Source organism: Solanum stenotomum, chromosome 4 (genome assembly GCF_019186545.1).
Source record: "Solanum stenotomum isolate F172 chromosome 4, ASM1918654v1, whole genome shotgun sequence".
Taxonomy (NCBI): Eukaryota; Viridiplantae; Streptophyta; class Magnoliopsida; order Solanales; family Solanaceae; genus Solanum; species Solanum stenotomum.
This window is the reverse complement of record NC_064285.1, coordinates 54,286,727-54,302,561: the sequence shown is the minus strand read 5'-3', so window position 1 is coordinate 54,302,561 and position 15,835 is coordinate 54,286,727. Positions and strand designations below refer to the sequence as shown.

Sequence of the window (15,835 nt, the reverse complement as noted above, 5' to 3'; positions counted from 1 at the left end):
TAAGTTGTCTGGAGGCATAAGTTATAACCTTTCCATTCTGCATCAATACAAAAACCAGTCCAACTCTGGATGCATCACAATATACAACAAAACCTTGCGTACCTTCTAGTAAGGTCAACACTGGTGCAGTAGTCAACCTAGTTTTCAATTCCTGAAAGCTTTTCTCGCAAGGTTTAGACCATTGAAACTTAATTGTTTTTTGAGTCAACTTAATCAATGGGGATGAAATAGATGAGAACCCCTTGACGAACCTCCTATAATAACCAGCCAATCCCAAGAAACTCCTAATATCAGTTGGAGACGTGGGTCTAGGCCAGTTCTGCACTACCTCAATCTTTTGAGTATCAACTCGAATCCCATCACCAGAAACAATGTGGCCTAAGAATGCCATAGACTCAATCCAAAATTCACACTTAGAGAATTTAGCATACAACTCTCTATCCTTGAGAGTTTCAAGAACTACCCTGAGATGAATTGCATGATCCTCCTCATTCCTCGAATAGATTAGAATGTCATTAATGAATATATAACAAACGTATCTAGATAAGGCTTGAATACTCTGTTCATAAGATCCATGAACACTGCAGGAGCATTAGTTAGGCTAAAAGACATAACCAGAACATAATGACCATAGTGGGTCCTGAAAGTTGTCTTAGGGATGTCATTTTCTCTTACTTTCAACTGATGATAGCCTGATCTGAGATCTATCTTAGAAAAACAAGTGGAGCCCTGAAGTTGATTGAAGAGATCATCAATTCTTGGAAGAAGATACTTATTCTTGATAGTAAACTTGTTCAACTGATGGTAATGCATACACATTCTAAGACAACCATCTTTTTTCCTCAAAAATAAGACCGGAGCGCCCCAAGGTGAGACACTTGGTCGAATGAAACCTTTCTCAAGAAGATCTGTTAATTGCTATTTTAACTCTTTTAACTCAGCTTGAGCCATTTTGTATGGTTGAAGAGAGATAGGGCGAGTATCAGAAAGAATATCTATACCGAAGTCTATTTCTCTCTCAGGAGGGACTCCAGAAAGATCATCTGGAAAGACCTCAAGAAACTCACTCACAACTGGAACTGACTGAATATGTGGTGTCTCAACACTAGAGTCATTAACTCGGACTAAGTGATATGCACCCCTTGGAAACTAACTTTCTCATCTTAAGGTACAAAATAAAATGACCCTTAGGCACTGCTGAACTACTCCTCCACTCAATTGGCTCACTAGGAAACTGGAACTTAAAAACTCGAGTTCTACAATAAAATGAGGCATAACAGGAATGAATCCAGCCCATACCTAGAATAACATCAAAATCTACCATGTTTAACTCAACTAGGTCAGCCATAGTGTCTTGTGATTGACAGAAATGGTACAATCACGATAAACTCTCTCAGTTATAATAGACTCACCAACAGGTGTAGAAATACTGAAGGGCTGAAGAAGTTGTTCGGGAATAATATCTAACCTCATAGCTATATATAGAGTCGCAAAAATATAGACTTGCACCTGGATCTAGCAAAGCATATACATCAAAAGAAAAGACTTTGATCATACCAGTAACAACATCTGGCGAATTCTCTTGCTCTTGACGAATGGTGATAACATACAGACAATTTGCTCCTCTGCATGTCCCTGAAGTAGCTCCTCTAGGTGCAGCTTTGTATGGCGGAGCCACTGAAGAAGATTGGGCTCTATTGCCCCTATTGCCACCACCCTGCCCTGTTCTTTAGGCACTCTCTCATGAAGTGACCATTCTGACCACATTTGAAGCAACCAATGGAGCCATCACGACATACTTCTGAGTGTTTCCTACCACACTTAGCACATGCAGGAGTCCCATTACCTCCTTGTGCCACACTACCCTAAGATTGTGCAGGTCTAGCATTGAAATTCTGCAAATTCTGATTCTTGAACTCACCTTTGTTCCTTGGTGTAGGTGCACTAGCAGACGATGGAGCAGATCCATTTTACTTTTTTTGGAAAGACGACCGGTGTGCATTACTCTTCTGTTGTTCGGACTCATTCCCAATTGTCTTAGCTTTCTTGTTTCAGAACTCTTCTCTATACCTCAGCTTATCTTCCTCAACCTGCTGCATATGGATCATAAGTCTTGCTATGTCCATGTCTCCTATCAAACTAGTTGCCTTACCCTCTTTGCTTGATAGACGAAATAGCCCAGAAACAAACAAACTCATCCTGCTCTTCATATTAGCAACCATTTCCGGCGCATTGTGGGAAAGTTGGGTAAACTTGAGGTTCTACTCATGCACACCCATAGATTTCTGCTTAAGAGTGAGGAATTTTGTTACCTTTGCCTCTCTTATCTCACGAGAAAAGAAACACCACATGAATGCACCCTTGAACACAGCCCAGCTCACAATTGGTGTACCCTCAGCTCTACTCTTCTTCCATTGGTCGAACCATACCCTAGCAATACCCTTCAGTTGGTATGCAGCTAGTTCCACTCGCTCAATATCAACAACATGCATCACCTCAAACACCTTCTGCACTTCCTCCACAAAGTTTTTTGGATCCTCAGTAATACTAGAACCAGTGAAATTTAGAGGATTCATCCTTAAGAACTCACATACTCTGGATGTATCAGCCATATCATGACGATCCCCGCTATGCTGACAAGCTTGGTTGGCCACCACTTGACTCAACATCCGGTTAGCATCCCGGAACTCAGCATTTGTGACATCTCCTTGAGGTTGCACTTCAGGTGCAATGGGGACCCCTTGATCCTGTGGATCGATATTCCTCCAAGAAGGACGACCTCGGACAGCTCTTCGTAGAGGCATGATCATAAAGATACGTGCAAGCACAAATTAAAAGAAACTTTATAAAGATGAAATCTATCGCACGAAAAGAGTATAAAAGAAGTGAGATAGTTCCTAAATGTTTCAGCCTCCTAATTATAGATGTGGCGCGCTTCACATCGATAATTAGGACTCTACAGACATAGCTTCATAGACACCCTAGGACTCTAGAACTATGTGCTCTGATACCAAATTTGTCACTCTTCGAGCCTATACCATGGGTGCGACGGGCACTCAAGAACCATCGTTGGCCCCAAGCGAACCCTTGGCCTGGCTTAACTCTTAGCGGAAGACTTACTCATAAATAAGATGAACTTAAAAGATAACTCAGAATGTTTTGGAAATAAACATTCAACTAGCATAAGAGGCAACTGAAGTCTCAGCATAAACAATTGAAAATGAAAAGACTCATGCACTACTATCTATCTATCTATGAAACCTCTAATACTATGAGGGGTGTCGGAACAAGACCCCCGATCATCCTAACAACTGAAAATATTAAAAGTAAATAAGGAATCCTCTAGAAGCAAGGAGGCTCACCAACAACTCTGGAACTCAACTGGATCAACGAAGCGTTGAATGCTGATCCTGGTTACCTGTATTTGCATCATAAAGGATGCAGGCCAAATGGCGTTAGTACATGAAATGTACGAGCATGTGAGGGGAAATCTAAACATGACATAAGCTTGCATCGAAACTGAAGAAAAAACTTACCTCGTCTCAACTCAACTCAACACTTTTCAATATAAAAGCAATAACAATAATGCGATATAAAGAAAAGCTTTAAAACAATAGATAAAAACTCAATGTATTGAAAAAATAAAATATATCTCAGTTTGTATGCAAAAATACAAATAAATTCTATTTGGTAGATTCTCTAACCGACAACCATCACTATGAGCTATGTGATGATACATCGTCTCGCCCACACTGCCAGAACTATCCTATACCTTGTTGGGGTATAGAACTCCTCAACTAAGTGGATCTACTAGTCTATGCTTAAAAGTAATAAGGAATCATCTAAAAAGTATGACCCTTTCAACCCACATTGGCTACATGGTTTATGAGGGTTGTGAGTTGTTAGAATTCTCTCTCATATCGGTGCTCAATATTACTCCCAAAATATAACTTAGCTCATTATGTTTTAAAGAAAACATTTCATCTGCCTCAACTTTGAGATTATTAGAGCCCGTTTGGATTGACTTAAAAAAAGTAACTTTTAAAGTGTTGAAAGTTATTTTAAAAATAAGTAGTTATGTGTTTGGATAAAAGTGCTTGCAGTTGAAAAAAAAAGTTGTTGATGTGTTTGGCAAATAAGTGTTGTTAAACACTTTTTTATCAAAATATTTGAAATACCCTTAAAGTTGTTAACACAATAAAAAGTTGATCAATTAAAGGTTTTTATTTCAAAAAAAAATAAACAAAATTAATTTATATTTTACATCCATAAGTAAAAATATTTGTCTATCATTCACATATTTCTTTATCATCACAAATTATTTATAAGATGAATATAAATTTATTGTTTAAGTTAATTTTATATGTGCAACTTATTTTAAATTTTAAAAATATTTAATTTGAATAGATCACATGAAGATTAATTTTTAATTACATTCCATAAGTAATAATAATTGTCTATCATTCACACAATTCTTTATCATCACAATTTATTTATAAGAGGAATATAAATTCATATTTCAAAAATAAATGGCTTGATTCAAATACAAAGGTTTGATTCAAGTGCAAAAATCAAAATGATAGAGAACTCTTCACTAATATAAAAGTGGAAATACTCAAATAATACAAACATCAAACATTACCAATTTCATTAGCAATCAATCACGAAGCCCCATCCAATAAGTATCACTTTGTTCTTCCATATTTTCTTCTATATTGTTAGTGCTTGAACTAGTGCCAAATTCAGAGTCAACCGATGGTATATATCTCTCGTCCTCAACCGTTTGAAATGCATCATCCACGTTGCATTTTTTTAAAATATAATTGTGAATGGCTATAGTAGCAAGTACGATGTCCCTTTAACTGTCAACGTTATAATAAGGCATATCTCACAAAATAGACCACCTTGCTTTCCAAACACCAAATGTGCGCTCTACTATATTTCTACATGAAGAATGCATATAGTTAAATTTTTAAGTGTGTCCTCTTGGCTCACGCAATTGTCTTGTTGCACCACGACGAAAGCCAGGAAGATGATATCTCACATTATCTCCTTTGTATGGAGCCATATATCCCTTCATGTGTGCATATGTTGCATCCACTAAATAATATTTATTTCCTAAAGGATGTGGAAAGTTAAGTTCACTTCTACGAAGAGCCTCACCAAATATACGACTATCATGAGCTGCCCCTTCCCACCCTGCCCATGCAAATGTAAAGCACATATTAAAATCCACAACGGCAAAAATATTTTGAGTCGGATAACCTTTATGTCCAATATAAGGTATTTGTTGACCTTGTGGCAATCTAGCTTTAACATGTGTACCATCAAGTGCTCCAATACAATCCTAAAAATATAGGCATGTAAGCTAAAGAAATATAGCAAGTAATACTAAAAAAATATAGCAAACTAAAAGTTGTTACTTACCTTAAAAAAAAGGAATATCATCTATTACATGGCTTGTGAGCTCCAACACCATCATTATAATTTAAATGTGTTTTAATAATGTCTCTTGCAAGCTTAGAAACGGCTTTTAAAACACTATGAAAGTGTTTATGAACCGTCCCCCCTGAATGTTGAAAGATATCTTGTATCATTCGATTTCCCGCTCCATCTGCACAAGTCATTAAGAACATGCCTGACATTTCATGTCTAGACATTCCACGTGTGGGCTTAAGTCCATATTTTTCATTTAAATCTTTCGATAGATCAACAAACACCACCTTCTTTAATCGAAAATTTTCATAACAACAAGTTTAATTCCCTTGTAATATCTCTTGAATAAATATATACCCGGAGCGCCTTGATGTACGACAAGGTTCTTTGAATAAGTATTTTTCGTAATACATTAAAATGTATTTACCTGCTATTCGGCATAGAGCCATTCATTCTTTCTCATTTTGCTCTCTCCTACTTTGTTTTAGTTCTTCATCTAACAAATCACTTAAGTGGGGTGATATGGTAAAGTCCAAATCCCCCATTTAACTAGAAATAAAAATATCCCCAATTAATAAAAATAAAGAGTATAAAAGTTTCATTATTTTACATGTAATGACACATATATTTTACTTACTTATAACATTTTACTTACTTATAGCATTTATATAAATTCAATCACAACAAACACATATATATAAATTTAACACAACAAACACCTATATATAAATTCAACACAACAAACACCTATATATAAATTCAACACATCAAACACATATATATAAATTCAACACAATAAACACCTATATATAAATTCAACACAACGTATACATTTACATAAATTCAACACCACAAACACCTATATATAAATTCAACACAACAAATGCATATATATAAATTCAACACAATAAACACCTATATATAAATTCAACACAACAAATACATTTACATAAATTCAACACAACAAACACATTCATATAAATTCAACTTAACTTAAAAAAGTTTAACCATACAACCATAATGTCTAAACAAAATTAAAGACAACAAATAAAGTTCATGCTTACAAGCATAATGTCAAACATAAAATAATAAAATTATTTTTTCCATAACAACACATTCTTCACACTTTCTTAAGGTATAACTGATAGTTATACCCCATCCAAGACTTTCAAGCTTCATCCGTAGGCATCTTAAGAAACACTTGTCGAATGTCTTTTTTAAGAAACATGTTCACAAAATAGTTATACATTTCACCCCTCTCAAAAATACCAGGAATGCTTGCCAAAAAATTCATACACTTATCAATGGTGGGATCATCTACCGCATGAGATGTAGCAGTACTTTTGTTAGACATTAACTCTACTAAAGAGTGCATATCCTCTTTCATTGATGCATCTGCAGATTTTGTCTTACTTTTTTTCACTTGATTACTAGTTCCAATACCATCAGTTGAAATTTGTCTTTTTAGTGATGGCTTAGGAAACATAGTAGAATCCATATCTTGTGGATCATCAGTTTCATCACCCCCTTCATCATTAGTATTAATAAAGTGCTCCCTACTATCATTATCAATACCATTTATTCTTTCTTTGTCAAAATTTACCCCAGTTTCAAAAAATTGGGTTGATTTGAAGCACGTGCTCTTTCCCCATGGCAACAAAATCAGAAAATAATGCATCATAGCAAAATCATATGAGTGAAAGATCTTTATTCCTAAATTTTCTATATCGAACATCCTCATGTAATAAAAGATAAAACAACAAATTTAAGTAAATTAAAATGTAACAATAAAAGAAATAAAAAAGACATGTAGAACAATATGAGAAATGTACCTTCATTTTTCGATTCCACCAATCATCATCTGCCATAATTGTATTTTTGGTGGCATCCCATCCTATACATGTATGTCCTCTCATCAATTGCTTAAAAAGAGTCCACTTGGCTTTCAAGCCATTCCAATGGTTTTTCATTTATTTTTTTTATAGCATCTTCCCATTTTTTCATTGAATGCATCAGTCATATTTTTCCATCCATCTCTATATAAATGAGGGTTGGTCTATTTCCTTTCCTAATCTCTAATTTACATAACTCTATAAATTTGAGATGAGCATCATCATCCCACTTAGCATTAGTTTGTATTTCCGGCATATTGTGAATGATCTGAAGATAAGAATGGATAGGAAAATTGAAAACAACTACTCCTATAATCTTATAATAGATGACAAATATATATTACACATAATCAAATTATATAAACATAATCCCAAAAATAAAATACACAAGGCAGAAAATACACACTCAGGAATAGCAACAAAACGCACAAAAAAATTACATAATCCAAAAGAAATGCAAAAATAATGAGAAAATGAAGAGACGACAACAGATATCCCTCAGAGCAAATTCCTAACTAAACCCATCAGTCGTCAGTCTCTTGTTCTTCCGATTCAAAAATAGATATCCCTCAAAGCAAATCAAAGAGACGAACACACGGTAAAAATGCAACAGTTCGAGAGAAAATTGAGAGAAAATGATAACTTACCTCAATATTGATAACTTTACTTCACACTTTGGATCACTTTCACCCTTCACGCCGCTTTCACGTTGTCGCTGGAACCTTTCACGTCGTCGTTGGAACCTTTCGCCGTCAATGGAACACTTCACACTAGTGGAAAGCTTCGCGTCCTTCGCTGGAAAGCTCAGTCGCATCACAGTGAAAAAAGAATTGGGGGAAAGAGATGTAGGATTTTAATTCAACAGGCCAATTTGGGAATTGTTTAAAAAACTAAGGGTAAAAAAGTAATATACTTGGTCAAAGAGGGAATGACTTTTAAGTTTAAAAAAAAGTAGGGATCACCCTAATTTTAACTTTTAACTTAAAATAAGTCACTATCTGAAGACTGAAAATCTTAAGCGTCTCCGCGATGCAGACCTGGGCGCAATTATTTTACTGATCCTTTCTTCCTTTCCCAAACTCGACACAACTCATACTCGATGCAGTTTTCAACTACCTAGTTCACAAAAATTCACAAACCCAGAACAATTTCAATGAACCCATATAAAAATCTATCAAGGAACTCAACTCGTTTGCAAAACTCATACCTCAAGAACTCAAAGACTTTCAATAATGGCTAAAACTCAAGAACTTCTCAAGAACATCAAATCATTCATCTTTGAGAACGAAACTTCATTAAAATAGCATGATTGGCGCGTGGGTGAATGAACCCAACACTATGAGAACTCACATACCTCGATTTGATGAAAAAATTCCTCAATTCGCAAGAGATCTCGTTCGTTTTTCCTTTTGTCCACTTTTCCTCTTCTTGAACTCCTCTCAAAACTCTAAGCGTAAATTGGGATTTGTAAAACTGATCCAAATCATATTCGACCCCAAAATATTTACTAAATTCATTTTAATATGATGGGATAAGAAAAAAACCAAAATACCCCTCACTAATTCGGGTAACTTTCCTTAACTAGATAGGCTGAATTCAAACGGGCATATCTCCCTCATACAAGCTCGAAACTTATAAAACTCTATGGCGCTGGAAAGAGGATTCCAAGACCTTTCATTTGATATCTTATGGGCCACCTAACTCATCCTATACTGAAAGTTATGGTTGTTTGAAGTTGACCCAAAACTTATAACTTAGACATAACTTACAAAATTTCAGATTTGGCTATTTCCAATTTAATTCTTTCTAAATTGAGCTTTTTCTAAGGCGGGATGTTACAAAGTGTGTGAACATCTCATCTAGTAGCTTAAGCTTTTAGAGAGAGCATACTTTAATTAGTTAATGATAATCTCAACACTACTCGTCATCTTCCTCATCTTGATTTTCATAAATCTCATCGCCTCTAATCCAAACCCGACTATTTCTTATTTGTTAAATCATTAAAATTATAATATATTGTTTGTTTTTGGTTAGTATTAGACAAAAGAAATTAATATTACTACTTTCTTTCAACTCCACTATAGACTGTAAGTAAGCTGAAAGGTAATCAAAAGAACAGACTGAATATAAGTGCATTATTGACATTGAAATTTTGTTGACACAACCATCAAGTTGTTCTCAATGTCATTAGCTATTATAAAATTGATCGGGAAAATATCAGTCCATAAAAGACATGAATTTTAAAAATCAGTTACCAAAAGAGCCAAATGCTCATGAAGAGGTAATCGAGTGTTTCATTGAATCAATAGAGAAACAAAGATAGATCAAAGAGGAAGCTAGATAGGAAAAAAAGAATTAAATATCGATAAGAGATTATACTAGAGAATATGTAGGTTTCTGTCTCAAGTGTCATTATTCATTTGCGAGTCTCAAACCTTTCACTATTAGAAATTTTTCAAACTCCAATTTCAAAAATGGGAAATGTAAAGTGAAAAAACTTACCTCATGCAACACTTCATGTAACACCCCGTATACTAGAACAGACCAGATTGCAGTTTTCAAGTGTTGCAGGTGCACCCACGAGTACCATCCACGGACCGTAGGAGAACCCACGGTCCGTCCTGCAGGTCCGTGGTTCGAACCCGCAACCCTCCTCCCAAAAGCCTTAGAAAAATAGGCAAAGGGTCAAGCCACGCCAGGACATACGGACCGTAGGTCAGACCACGGTCCATGGTCCAGGGTCGTAGGTCAAACCCTTAGAATCAATCCCCCAGTCGTGACTGATGGTTGACCAGCACAGACCGTCAGTCAATCGACGGTCTGTAGGTCCCGTCTGTCAGTGATCCTGACATCACTTAAGTCAGGGGTCTTTTGGTCTTTTCATTATGCGTTGGACCCCTAAACTACATGGTTTTGGTTAGTTTTAGCCTAGAAACATAATTAGAACTTACCCAAGTCATATCATTCACCAAAACTTAGAACGTAAAGAGGAGAAAGAGGCGACCAAACCCTTCCCAAGAACGCAGCAAGGTTCTATCAGTTCCAACCCCGAAATCGAAATATTTCTCTGTGAATTTCATCACCAGGTATGTGGGATTTCACTAGTGGGTTCCTTTCACCCATTGGGTCCCTAGATTTCAGTCAGATTCTTGATTTCCTTATTATTATCTAGACTTAGGGTTTCTAGAACTTTAGTAGAGTATCATAAATTAGCTACTTTAATGATCCAAATCAGATTATCATGTTATTACTCAATTTCTCATATGATATTCAGAACCCTAGTTGTATTTATTCGTTATATCATCAATTATGCATGCTAGGTCAGATTATTCAGTTATTCTAGATATACACACGCTTCAGTTTACGAATATCACATTATCAGTCATAATTGTTACATTCTCAGAGTTTGCATGTCAGTATTTTAGCTATCCAGTATTAGAGAACTTCAGTCATAAAAAATGTTAAATTACTTAATCAATTGGGAAGCTTAATATTGAGTGGACTAGGGTCAGACACCCTCAAGTCCCAAAACTACGTCCCTCATAGGTTGTAAGTCCCCTCTGTGGGCATCATTTTTAGTGATCACGCCAATATGCCTTTATACCTCTGGCAGGGTATATTTGGTCCTCTCGATGGGGCGTATACATCGGACTCCACATTTAGCTCATGTGGTTTTATGTCAGTTATTAGTAGCTCACTTACAGTTCAGTCAAATTCTATTGCATTGACCGCGTTATCAGTATAGTTCAGTATTTAGTCTCAGCATGTCATAAACTTGGTCATTGCATCCAGTTTAGCCATGTTCAGTATTTTTCAATATCATTATCATGTTCAGATTATATCATTGCTTTATTGTCTGTTCAATTATGTTATTATTCAGCTTTATTCTATCCTACATGCTCAGTACATTTCAAGTGCTGACGCATACTCTGCGCTACATCTTCTCGTGATGTAGGTTCAGGTCCTTAGCAATCAGATCACGCATAGATCGGTTCCCGATCTTCAGTTTAGTAGATTCAGTGGTGATTCCTCATTCTTCGAGGACTAGTGACATGATTATATTTCTTACTTTTAGTTTTAGTTTCAGTTTTGCTAGATTTAGCTGGGGCATGTCCCAGCACTTCTAGTCAGTTTAGAGGCTTATTTCAGAAATAGTTAGATTCAGCTATAGTGTTAGAGTTTGATTTTTTTTCATTTGTACTCAACTCACAGTTTTCATATATTCAAATTTAGTATATGGGTATTTCCCATCATTTCAGATTACTTACATGATTACACTTCCGCACAGTATTTATTGCTTAAGTTTATCTTTAGTATGCTTATGATTATGCCAGCAGGGTTAGCTTAAGGTCATTCATGATCCTAGGTCCCGTGTCCGGGTCCAGTGGGTAGCCTTGGGGTGTAAGAAACTTGGTATCAGAGCACAAGGTTTAAGTGTCCTAGGATGTCTGAAAAACCGCACTAAGTAGAGTCCTTTTCATGGGTGTGAAGTGCACCACATCTAATGAGAAAGAGGTTGTAAAGTGTTTTAGGAAAACTTCAATTTCTTTGTTACTCTTATCGTGCGTAAGGTATGATTTAATTCATTGTGCTAATCCTTCGATATGTGCTTTCAGATCATGCCTCCTTTTAGACCTATCCCTTGGAATGTGAATGCCAGGAATGCAAACGCAGCTCCTCCAGTCCCACATCAGAAAGTTTTGAATGCTGAATTTTAGAATGCTATCTAGTTGTTGGCTCAGAGTGTAACCAACCAGAACAACCAACAGGTTCCAGTTTCGGCAAATGCTAATGTTGGGTCAGCTGCAGCTAGAGTTCGTGACTTCGTTAGGATGAATCCGCCTGAGTTCTTAGGATTGCAGACTGGTGAGGATCCCCAAAACTTCATCGATGAGGTCAAGAAGATTTTTAAAGTGATGCAAGTGACTCGAAATGATCGGGTTGAGTTGGCATCTTACCAGCTTAAGGATGTAGTTCATATCTGGTACACTAGTGGAAAGAAAACATGGGTACAGATGTCGCTCCTATCACTTGGGAATGCTTTAGTGAGAATTTTCTGGACAAGTTTTTCCCAAGAGAGTTGAGGGAAGCAAAAGCTCAGGAGTTTATGAATCTGACGCAGGGTTCAATGACGGTCCAAGAGTATGGACTCAAGTACACCATACTCTCCAGGTATGCTCCTCACATGGTTGTTGATTCCAGGGCTCAAATGAACAAGTTCATGTATAGGATATCTGATATTGTGAAAATAGAGTGTAGGAATGGCATGTTTCTTGAAGATATGAATATCTATAGGCTCATGACCCATGCTCAGCAGGTTGGGGGTGATAAGCTTAGCTAATAGGCCAAGGAGAATTAGAAAGCTAGGATAGGCAACTATGACTATTCTCAAAAGAAGTCGGGTGGTGGAAATCGCTCACAGTTTCAATAGAAGTCATCAACTCCAGCACCTTCATCAGATAGTGTTCCATCCTCCAAGATCTGTAATGATCAGAAAGGTAGGGCATCAGGCTCTAAGACTGAAGGTAGTGTTTCAGGCACTAGAACCTACCCAACTTGTCCAAAGTGTGGTAAGAACCATCTGGGTGAGTGTCTTGCAGAAAAGTAATGATGCTTTGGGTGTGGTCAGTCTGGTCACAGGTTGAAAGATTGTCCTTTTAAACAGGGTCAAGGAGGTAACAGTGGTAGAGCTCAGTCCACAACTTCAGCAGCACCAGCAAGTCGCCCGACTCAGCAAGGTAACTCATCTGGTACAGGTGGCAATCAACGCCAAAATAGGTTGTATGCTCTCCAGGCTCGCCAGGATCAGGAAGATTCTACGAATGTAGTCACTGGTACGTTACGAGTCTTTGACTTAGATGTTTATGCATTGTTAGATTCAGGGGTTATTCTTTCCTTTGTAACTCCTTATATAGAAGTCAAGTTTGATGTTAGTCCAGAAACTCTTTCAGAACCCTTCTCAGTCTCTACTCCAGTCGGTGACCCAGTTATAACTAGACGGGTATACAAAAATTGCCCTGTCACAGTCTCCCAGAAAATCACTTCAGCAAATCTTGTAGAGTTAGAAATGGTAGACTTCGATATCATTCTACGCATTGATTGGTTACATTCCTGCTATGCCTCAGTCGATTGTAGAACTAGGATTGTTCATTTTCAGTTTCCAGATGAACCAATCTTAGAATGGAAGGGTAGTAGTTTAGCGCCTATAGGTCGATTCATTTCTTACCTTAAGGCTAGGAAGATAATCTATAAGGGTTATCTAGATCATCTAGTTCGGGTTAGGGATTCAGCTCTGAAACCCCAACTCTCAAGTCAGCTCCAGTAGTCAATGAGTTCCCAGAAGTGTTTCCAGAAGAACTTCCCGGAGTTCCTCCCGAAAGGGAAATCGACTTTGGAATTGATCTCCTTCCAGATACTCAGCCTATCTCTATTCCTCCTTACATAATGGCTCCAGCTAAGCTTAAAGAATTGAAAGAGCAGTTGAAAGACCTTCTAGATAAGGGCTTCATCAGACCCAGCATTCCCCATGGGGTGCACCAGTGTTGTTCGTGAAGAAGAAAGATGGTTCTCTCAGAATGTACATTGACTATAGGTAGTTGAACAAAGTCACAATCAAGAATAAGTATCCCATCCCAGGATTGATGACTTGTTTGACCAACTTCAGGGTGCTAGTCATTTCTCAAATATAGACCTTAGATCAGGTTATCATCAGCTCAAGGTCAGAGATAGTGACATTTCGAAGACAGCCTTCAGAACTCGATATGGTCATTATGAATTTGTAGTTATTTCATTTGGACTAACCAATGCTCCTACAACTTTCATGGACTTGATGAATAGAGTGTTCAAGTAGTATTTGGACTTGTCCGTTATCGTCTTTATTGATGATATCCACATTTACTCTAGGAATGAGAAAGAACATGTNATGCTCCTACAACTTTCATGGACTTGATGAATAGAGTGTTCAAGTAGTATTTGGACTTGTCCGTTATCGTCTTTATTGATGCTATCCTCATTTACTCTAGGAATGAGAAAGAACATGTGAATCATTTGAGGGTTGTTCTACAAACTCTCAAAGACCACCACTTATTTGCTAAGTTTAGCAAATGTGAATTTTGGTTGCAATCCGTTGTTTTCCTTGGGCATATAGTATCTAGCGAAAGGATCCGAGAGGATTCTCAGAAAATAAAAGCAGTGAAACAATGGCCCAGACCTACCTCTCCAACAGATATCAGAAGTTTCTTAGGTCTAGCGTGTTATTATAGAATGTTCATGGAAGGATTTTCATCCATAGCCTCTCTATTAACTAAGTTGACTCAGAAAAAGATCAAGTTTCAGTGGTGAGATGATTGTGAGAAAAGCTTCGCAGAACTGAAAACTAGGTTGACTACAGCTCCTGTTTTGACTCTACCAAAGGGTTCAGACGGTTATGTGATCTATTGGGATGCCTCTAGAGTCGGTCTAGGTTGTGTGTTGATGCAGCGAGGTAAGGTTATAGTTTATGCTTCTAGACAGCTTAAGGTGCATGAGAAGAACTATCCAACTCATGACCTCAAGCTTGCAGCAGTGGTGTTTGCACTTAAGATGTGGAGACATTACTTGTATGGTGTTCACGTAGATGTGTTGACGAACCATAAGAGCCTTCAATATGTGTTCACCCAGAAAGAGCTGAATCTTCTCCAGAGGAGATGGCTTGAGTTCCTCAAGGACTACGATATGAGTGTGCATTACTATCCTGGTAAGGCAAATGTGGTAGCAGATGCTCTTAGCAGACTATATATGGGTAGTGTAGCGCATGTTGAGGAAGAAAGAAATGAACTAGCAAAAGATGTTCACAGACTTGCTCGCCTAGGAGTTCGTCTTATGAGCATATTAGATGGTGGTGTAACAGTTCAGAATGGGTCAGAATCTTCTTTGGGAGTGGAGGTTAAGGAAAAGCAAGACAGTGATCTGATATTGCTTGAACTAAAGGGTGTTATCCACCGGTAGAGGGTTGAGGTTTTCTCCCCAAGGGGGAGATGGTGTGTTTCACTATCAGGGTCGATTACGTATTCCTAAAGTGGGTTAGTTGAGATAACAAATTCTTGTAGAAGCCCATAACTCCAGATATTTAATTCATCCATGCGCCACTAAGATGTATTATGATCTACGGGAAGTCTATTGGTGGAATGGTATGAAAAGAAATAGAGCGGATTTTGTAGCTAAGTGCCCCAATTGCCAACAAGTCAAAGTAGAACATCAGAAACCAGGAGGTATGACTCAAGAGATCGAAATTCCTACTTGGAAGTGGGAAGTGATAAGCATGGACTTCATTACAGGTTTACCTTGTACTCGTACACATCATGACTCCATTTGGGTGATTGTTGATAGAGCTACTAAGTCTGCACGTTTTTTGGCTGTCAAGACTACAAATTCGGCAGAGGACTACGCCAAGCTTTACATTAATGAGATGGTTAGGTTGCATGGGGTTCCTTTGTCTATTATCCTAGATAAAGGTCTTCAGTTTACCT

General features: G+C 37.3%; 1 pseudogene; it reads right to left on the bottom strand.

The window, feature by feature from the left end:
- Positions 1-6,556: 6,556 nt before the first annotated feature.
- LOC125861783 (L10-interacting MYB domain-containing protein-like) lies at positions 6,557-7,584 on the bottom strand (annotated as a pseudogene).
- Between the last annotated feature and the right edge of the window lie 8,251 nt (positions 7,585-15,835).